The 9,446-nt window shown below is 41.2% G+C and overlaps 2 protein-coding genes and 1 pseudogene across 2 annotated transcripts in view; 2 read left to right on the top strand and 1 right to left on the bottom strand.

Moving 5' to 3' along the window:
- LOC147604763 (mitotic spindle checkpoint protein MAD1-like) overlaps nt 1-9,446 on the bottom strand; it is a 155,683-nt gene that overhangs the window by 53,368 nt on the left and 92,869 nt on the right. The window lies entirely within an intron of this gene.
- Nucleotides 1-9,446, top strand: part of LOC147604766 (mitotic spindle checkpoint protein MAD1-like) — a 248,191-nt gene that overhangs the window by 171,529 nt on the left and 67,216 nt on the right. The window lies entirely within an intron of this gene.
- On the top strand, nt 3,825-4,509 carry LOC147604770 (uncharacterized; annotated as a pseudogene).

Here is a 9,446-nt window from a genome sequence, read left to right as displayed (position 1 = left end):
AAACCCAAAAACAAGGACCCTGAACAAGTTTTATATCAGTTTATAAGACTTTCAACAAACAACATGCAAACTTGATCTTAGAGACAAGTTTTATGTCTTTTAGAGAGAGCCCCCAAAAATTCAGCCATACATGTTTTAACGTTGTGAATCCCAAAAATCGCCAAAATGCCCACAAAAAAAAAAAACTGATTTCATGAAGTATGAAACGTTTCGAAACGTTTTGTACTTAATGTGAATGATGAAACAAGTTTCATTGCTACTAGGGAACTTGCGAACCAAGGGTTGACCTGCTGCACTGGTACTAGAAGCACTTGGTGCCCTAATGGCTACCGTGAGCCGAGATTTCCTGCTTCGAAGTTGACGCTCTTGACGCCGTGCCTTCTCGAACTGCTCCAGCATTTGCTGTATGGGGTAAAATTTTAATTTTTAATATGTGTGTGTGTGTGTGTGCAAAATCGCTCCAAGACTTTCTTGCAAGAAGCCATGACTATCCACTAATGCCGAGGACGGCATCACAACCAAGAAGGGAGCGATGTTTAGTCTCATCTTAGATTAGGAGCCTTTACAGGTGTATTGAGTCAACTACAGGACACTGGGCTTCAAGCTTTTGATGACAAGCTGAAAGCCATTTTCTTGCTTATGACATTGCCGGACTCATGGGAAACATTGCTTGTTTCCTTGAGTAACAGTCCTACTCTTACTTATGATGGTGTGAGAGAGTCTATTCTCAATGAAGAGATTACACGGAAATCTCGTGGGGAAGGCAATGCTTCAGCACTTAATGCAAGAGGAAGACCTGAGAAGACGAATGCAAATGCAGGACAAAGGAACAGGAGCAAGAGTAAAGGGAAAGATAAGCAGTAAGATGTCACTTGTTATCAGTGTGGTTAAAACCGGTCCACAACAAACATGAAGCGGTAGTTCCTTCACAAATTACCTGGTCTTTCACATACACACAGAAAATACAATCCTCACTCCCTCTCTCAACACCTAATTGGCCCCGAAGTCCGGCGCCCCTTTCGGTATTTATTTTATATAGTATATACTATACTCTGCCACTGACTTCACCCTACTAGCACAGTAGACTGGGCGCATATATTGGCTCCCCTTTCCTTTTTGCAACAACATGGCACCAATGGCATCCTCCCCTACTGAAGGATTCACATAAAAAGCCTGCTCCAAATCTGGAGCCTGCATTGCTGGCATTGCTCCTAAAACTTCTTTGACACTCTGAAACACCTCTTCGTACTTCTCATCCCATTGCAAAGGGTCATGCTTTGCCATAAAATTGTCTGTATAAACCCTGTAAGGCCCAAATGGAGGCCAAAACAGTAGAAAATGCCAATTTTAGGACTTGTTCCTTTCGTCTCAACGGATAAACCCATACTGCTTGGAGGGTGGGAAGAACGTCAGGGTTTTTTTTTGCCCATTTGATGTCAGATGGGGGCGCCCTAGTTGTGAATGGGCATGGCCAATAAACCCTAGATATAAAAGACACTTTATGAGGTGTGAACCTCATTCTTTGAGTGCTCATTCTTGAGTGTATGCTTTTGAGAAGAGCTTAGTGAAGGAGATGATAGAGTCCCTTGAGCTTTCCATGGCTATGTAAAGCTTACATTATTAATGCAAGGGCTTACTTCTCTTCTCTATGGTCTCCCCTACTCACTAATTGCTATGTGTGTGTGTGAATGCTTGCATTGACAAATGCTTGAGCATGCTTGATTCTTTCCTATGCATGTGTATGCCTCTTGTGTGTGTATGTGTGTGCATGGAATAGCTTGGAATGCACCTATTGCTTTTATGTGTGTGTGGTTGTTTGATAGTAGTAGATTGAGGAGTGAGGAGAAGTAGGAGAGTTGCTAATCAATTGCAATTCCTCTATTAGCTTCTTTGCTTGCCTCAAAGAGTCCATTTCTCTATTCTTCTATCTATTGAACTCTCTCACTTTGTGAGATGTTTCCATGCCCTAGCCGGGTAATGCGGTCCTTGGATGACATTTTGTTCAAGGTGTAGCATCTTCCCTATATGCAAGAAACCCCTTTTACATTGGCGCCGCCGGGGATCGATTTCCTAAGCTAGAGGAGTTCATGAAGAGTAGTTATGTGTTTAATTATGCTCCAATTAGTTGCAAAATTGATTGGATTTAGGAAGAGGCTTGGGTGTGTGATCCCAAGGGTTCGATTAGAATAGGTAATTAGAGTAGATTTGATGGTGTGTATTGTTCAATTTAGCATTGAAAAGAGAGTTGTGAGCACTCTAAAACTCACAAAAACCCCCTTGAATTGGTTGAGTTTACTCCCAATTGGTTGAGCTTGGCTCCCACACTCACTAATTTGCACTAACTTCTCACTAATTCCTCACTAACATTCACTAATTTTTCACTAAATTTGACTAATTTTCATGTGCATACACATTGATATTTGCATAATTAGATGCATAGGAAGCATGCTAATCTTGGCATTGGGCATTAAAGTGTTATGATTTTGTGTGTGTGTGCAAGATTAGATGAAGATTGTGGAGATTTATGCAAGAGGGTAAAGAGGCAAAACACCGATTTTGGGCACACTTTGATGCTCATACACACAAACATGTTGCCACTCACATTGCTATTGGAGTAAAATCAGGCATTTTATTATGAGTGGAGCTCACTTATTTTCATGGTTTTTTGTTGATTTTCATGCCGTCGTAATGCCAAATTTTTGCCAAAATCTATGTGTGTATGAATTGAAACTGGCATGTATTAGTTTGTATTATTTGCATTATGACATTGTCATCATCTAATTGAGTGTGCATGGTTAATTTTGGGTTTAAAAGTTTGTAAATTTGCTTCTAATTTGTGTTTTGAAAGAGACAATTTTGGGAAATTTTTGGCATTTTAATGCATAAAAATTGGGCATATTTGTAATGGATGTTGAATGAATGATGCTTGCTGAATTTTCTTTGCTAAAAAACACTTCTTTTCACATCCTTACATGTGTGTAATTTTTGCCAAATTTATAGAGCAATTGTGCTAATTATTTGGGCAATTTTGGGTATTTTTGAGCATTTTCGGGATCGAAATTAGCCAACATTGATGATGGAATTGGAAAGGGCATTGATTGATGAAAACTTCTTGATGTATTATACTTGCATTCAATCCCTCATATGCATGTAATTTTGCCAAATTTATAGGACATTTTGCCATAACTTTTGGTCAAAATTTGGCATTTTTAAGGTAATGTTGGGCCTCAAATTGGGATATATGGCTATTTGTGGAGCATGAAGATTGATTGTTAAAACTTCATTGATAATTTGTCTTTCCATTTGAGCTCATATGGGTGTGTAAATTTGTCAAATTGATAGACCACTTTTGCTAATTTTAAACAATTTTTTTGACATAAAATTGGGCAATTTTGGCCATTAAAAATAGTTCCACATGATGTAAGTTTTGATGTGTGCTTGAATTGAAGCCCATCCTTGTATGCTTGCATTCACTTTTCAAGGAATTTTTGGGTGTGTCTTGGTCGGATTATCAAAGCAAATTTTGCATAACTTTGGACCTCTATTGGTGTGAGCATTTGAAGCATTTGCTTTTAAATTTTAGGGATCCAAAATGTATTTTTGTTGAGCCTAAAAGCTAAGTTGTAGGAGAGACATTGTAGTTTGTTTGCTGTAAATTTGCATGTGCTTGAGGCAAGACAATAGAGGTCTATCAAGGTTTGTGTGTGTACGTGTTCCCACCACCTTTAGGACATCTTGTCAAAGACTTGTCCTAAAGCTCGGAATTGGGGAGGTCAACCTAGATCAGAAAGTCACAGCTACCTCAGACGTGGCCTAGGGAGGCCATGTCTTATGCTACAGCAGTGTCGGGTCACAGTCAGCGGCAGCATGCAGGGGGTCAGGCTCACACTTTTGCCAAGCCCCAGAGAGGTCACAGGCAGTAGAGAGGAAGGTCTACCGCTGCAGAGATAGGGCAGGAGCAGAGGAGCAGCCTCCAGGTAGACCTCTTGAGATGACTGCACAGGATGAGAGTAGAGACCCGGTTTTGGTGGTGGAGCCGCCGCCTCCAGAGAGACCACAGGAGGAGGAGGTTCTCCATGCTGACACAGTGGTCAGAGATCACGCTGGAGATTCAGCAGAGGCCCCTTCATCAGTAATCCCTTTAGTGGTTCAACTTTCAGAGGCTATTGGATTGACAGAGGTGGGAGAAACACCTATGACAATACCCCCAGGGTTTGTTAAAGTTGTTTCTCCTCCCTCTCATTTCTCTTCCGAGTCTGACGTGCTTCTGTCTTAGTGGTTACGTAGCTCTCTGGGTCCTTGGAGGAGCCCTGACGGCAAGTTGAGAGATGGCCCCCTTCAGATTCAGTTGATGTTTATGCAGTTTCTTCTAAGGGGGGGGCTATTCTACAGGGCTCGGCCTCTTCTCCCATGTTCAGAGTTATGTTTGAGACGAGACATGACAGAGAGTGGGACTTAGTGACAGCAGCTCAGAAAATATGTAACCATAGGGATGATGAAGTGGTTTAAAATCATTTTCCTTCCTGCCAGGTTAAGCTGGCGATTTTGCCACTTCTTCAACTTGCCTTCAATTTTATTTAGCACCCACTTCCATCTTGCTCTGAGAGAAACATTGAAACCCATTGGGATGCCTAGCAGACGGAAGATTTCACCTGGTTTAATTTGCTTACACCCCGCCTCCAGGAGCCAGCTAGGCGGGTCTTGGCAGCATGCTTTTATTCCTGTTTTCTGGTGATTGATTTTGGACCCAAATGCACTGCAATAGACTTGTAAGCATTGCCAGAAGGTTCGCACATATCTTTCCTCATTGGACACCAGTGCATTGGTGTCGTCAGCTTGTTGAACTTGTCCCTTTTCTTGGTGGCTTGCCTGATGTAATGACTCATGGCTTCATCGCTGCTTGTCTCTAGCTTGTGAAGGTCCACCAATCTTCTTTCCCACCGTTCTTGTGGTTCTTGTCCTGCTCGTAGCAAGAGTTGATAGCTGGGAATTTCTACCTCTATTGGCAAAAGAGCTTCCTGTCCATACACTAAATGAAACGGAGTGAATTGTGTTGAGACTTTAAAAGATGTGCGATAAGCCCATAGTGCAGTGGCTAGATGCTTATCCCAATTTTTTGGGTTGTCCTCCACCTGCTTGGCAATTATTTTAACTAAAACACCATTCACTTTTTCAACCAGACCATTACATTGCGGATAATAAGGGCTAGAGTGTCTATATATATATATATATTTATATTTATATTTATATTTATATATATATACATATACATATATATATATAAATATATATATATATATATATATATATATATTTATATATATTTATATTTATATATATATACATATACATATATATAAATAAATATATATATAATATATATATATATTTATTTATATATATGTATATGTATATATATATAAATATATATATATATATATATATATATATACGTATGGTCCGCATGCGCTATGGCAGCGCATTGGGTACATTTGGAGAGCCACATGGCTCTCCAACTGTACCCAATGCGTTGCCATAGCGCATGCGGACCATACGTAGCGTCCGCATGCACTATGGCAGCGCATTGGGTACATTTGGAGAGCCAAATCGGACCATACGTAGCGTCCGCATGCACTATGGCAGCACATTGGGTACATTTGGAGAGCCATTTGGCTCTCCAAATGTACCCAATGCGCTGCCATAGTGCATGCGGACGCTACGTATGGTCCGCATGCGCTATGGCAACGCATTGGGTACATTTGGAGAGCCATGTGGTAAGGAGTCCATACATCTTGTGTCTCTTTCTCCTTCTTCATCTCCATCTTTGTGCACACACACATGCTTCACTCGCGCACTTCAACTGGTATCAGAGCAGGTGGGAACTTCAAGGTAGCGCCGCACGCACCCAGGGTCATAATCGTAGATAGGACTGAGATTTGTTCTGCGTGTAGAGGAGCGCAAGTGTTGCCTAGATATAATCTATTCTTTAAGTCGGTTTTCTAGGGTTGGTAGGCATGGCAACTCTTGTGCCTGGCTAGAAGGAATTTGATGAATTCTCCTTGGACACTTTGTGCCTTGCAAAGGGGGAGAGCTACCTGAAAGACGCATGTCGAAAGAGGGGTGTCTGCATTGATGTCTGCCTTGAGGCCTTGTTGACAAAGAAAGAGGGGATACTCCACTAATCTCATGTAGATTCTCCAGTTTAGGCAAATGCTTATTGGAGTTAAAGTATGCAGATTCGCCAATTTAGGTAGCATAAGCATCCCAATACACTTGATGCAAATTAGGCAGCACAAGTCTTTTGGTGTAGATTCGTTAGTTTAGGTAGCATTGACATGTGGTTGGCCCCCCATGTCAATTCTTTGGGATATTTTGGTGCAGATTTGATGGTTTAGGTAGCACATGGCACACAATTGTGTGCAAATTTTGAAAGGATCAATGATTGTGATGACCAATGATATCTTGATGCGTCAAGATATGACATATACTACACATTCTCGTGGTATAGGACATTAGAATGTGTTGTATGTGGGCGGCGGAAAACATAAGTCCATTTTGTGTATTGCAAACATTGTTAATCTATTTTGTGCCATGTTTTGTCACATATTCTTGGGTCTCAGTGAATATTTCATCGGTATTTTATTACAAAGAAAGATGGAAATTTGCTAATTTGTTCAATGGTGCTAAATGGTTTTGGAAAAGCAATATAATTGGAGATCAGTAAAAATTTCAGTTGCTTTCAATATTTATACGCTGGGATAATCGTTTACTATCTACTAAATTTACCTCCAGTTTCCCCATTCCGTTCCGAAGGCGGGAAGGGGGAAAAAGGGGGTTTGCGCCACCGTACGGCCCCTGGCGCGACCACACCGCCCAACCAAACACTTTGGAAAAGGCACTATCGAGAGGTTGTAATACTACCTACTCAAACAAGGAAGACAGAATACAGAATACAGCATGCAGCCATTGTCTACCCTCGATTAAGGCCTAGCCTATACAGCCAACAATTTTCAAAAATCTTTCTAACCTATTGTAGATGCTTGCTTCTGTTCTTTGAGTGTACACACAGGTCATCTACATATACCTCTAGAAACTGTCATAAAAACTCCTTGAAGATATGGCACATGAGTCGTTGAAAGGTTGCAGAAGCATTGGACAACCCAAATGGAATGACACGATAGGCAAAAGTGTCCCATTCTGTAGCAAAAGCCATTTTATGTTGATCATTTGGATGAATGGACAACTGGTTGTAGCGAGAAAACCCATCCAAGAAGCTATATGCTTCACTCCCTGCTATCCTCTCTAGCACATGGTCCATTATCGGCAGTGGATAGTGATCGTAGTAGCATTCACTTTTTTAGATTCACACACACGCGTAATTTCCCATTCTTTTTAGGCACCACCACAATGGGCGATACCCACTCTGTGTGTTCAATCTCATAGATGAAACTTGCCTCTACCGGTCATTGCTTATGCAGAAGAACCCACGACATTGCTAGTGGACGAGAATGCGGAAGTCTGGAGAAATCCACCACTAAGCTTCAAAGACAGCCAGTAGAGTATGGACTTACATACATTAATGTTCATTGTGGGAGGTCAGTAACCTAGATCTCCTATGCAACCAAAGAGGGCATCAACTTTGCCATTAGGTCCTTGCTATAGGTGTGGGGGAGACCATTTGAATAGAGATTGCCTAGAGCTCTTGCCCAGAGCTCGCACAACCAGTCCGCGGCACCGGCCTTACAGGATCAGATGGCCATGAAACTTTGCACATGCTGGGGCTGCTTTTGTTATACAGTGCTACCATTTGGGTTGACAAATGGTCCAGGTCACTATCAAAAGAGAGCAAATTGGGCGCTTTCACCATTCATTGGAAGATGTGTACAGGATTTTATAGATGATTTTTGTGTCTATAGCACACGAGCTGAGCATTGTGAAAAGTTGGAGATGGTACTAAAGCATTATGATGATTGTGGTGGCCAGCTCAATCCTAAAAAGTGTTTCCTTGCACAGCCGAGAGTCAAGTTGTTGGGCCTTATGGTGTCAGAAAATGGCATTGAGGCTGATCCAGAAAAGGTCAAGGCAATCATGCTTAATATATATATGTATGTATATACATACATACATATATAAATTTGATAGATGCTGACCGCAGGCTGGTCTCTACAAGGGAAAGGCCCACATTTGCACAGTTGAGACATCCTGAAATAACTCTCCCTCTCCAGCTGTACATGCAGTACTTTGGAATGGCTTTGACTCAGAAGTACACACACACACACACACACACACACACACACACACATATATATATATATATATATATATATATATATATATATGCACAGTTGAGACATCCTGAAATAACTCTCCCTCTCCAGCTGTACATGCAGTACTTTGGAATGGCTTTGACTCAGAAGTACACACACACACACACACACACACACACACACACACACACATATATATATATATATATATATATATATATATATAGAAATGCGTCCAGACGGACGGCAAGGCTAAAAGCCTTTCGTTGGAATCCCGGGTGGTGGACCCGATGCCGGGTGGTGAACCCGATGCCGGGTGGTGAACCCGATTGCCCGTACCACAGAGAGGGTCGTGTTTTAGACCGTGGACGGATGAACGCGGCCTTAAGTCTTTTTGTGTGCAGAAGTTAAGGGGTCTTCTTTGAGCTATGGAAAATTAAAATATCTATGATGTTATTATTGAAATTAGCATGGGATTGGACATTGTTGATGGACTAGGAATGGTTCTCAAATAGGATCCTTGTACATGTCACTAGTGTGACCTCAAAGCTTGCAATATAGTGGAACAATGGATGCCCACTATGTGCACTAGATGCATAACAAGCGTGTATATCACCAGTTTGTAGTTGTGAATTACATGGTGGTCACAAGCACAATAGCATGAAGGAATCACGCTTAAGAGTTGGCAGCCACAATGATAGTTAAAAGGTTAATATTTATGTCAAATCACAGTGTGCAGTACTATGAATGCAAGTTTCCTATTGAGGTCTAGGTTGATTCTTTTTTTTTTGTATTGCATCCAAATATTTCTACTATCAAAGTTTTAGTTTTATATAACTTCAATTTGCTTCTAGACTTGAATTGTAATTTGTAGTCACCTTTCTTTCTATGCATGGAATTTGGTACTAGTTTAAAGCAAGTGGGAGTTTCAACTTATTATTGTGGTGGATGTTTGAATGAGATGTCTTTCTCCTCGCTCGTCTACTTCGTGAATCCTTCTTTGATTTCTGTTCCTCGGAAACCACATTCCCTCGGCAGTGGTTCCACTTCCGGGTTTTGAGGGGTTTGAATAGGAGTCTGTGTCTGCCTCTCAAGCAAGGACTGAGTGACCTCAATCATCTTTTGAAAGACATCAAGACGTCTCTTTTCAATCTCATGATCAAGATAGGCTCGATACCT

The sequence above is a fragment of the Cibotium barometz genome, chromosome 61 (genome assembly GCF_041138505.1).
Source record: "Cibotium barometz isolate CiBa-2024 chromosome 61, ASM4113850v1, whole genome shotgun sequence".
In the NCBI taxonomy this organism is placed as follows: domain Eukaryota; kingdom Viridiplantae; phylum Streptophyta; class Polypodiopsida; order Cyatheales; family Cibotiaceae; genus Cibotium; species Cibotium barometz.
Note: the sequence above shows the minus strand (reverse complement) of the source record. Positions and strands in the feature narration are given on the sequence as shown.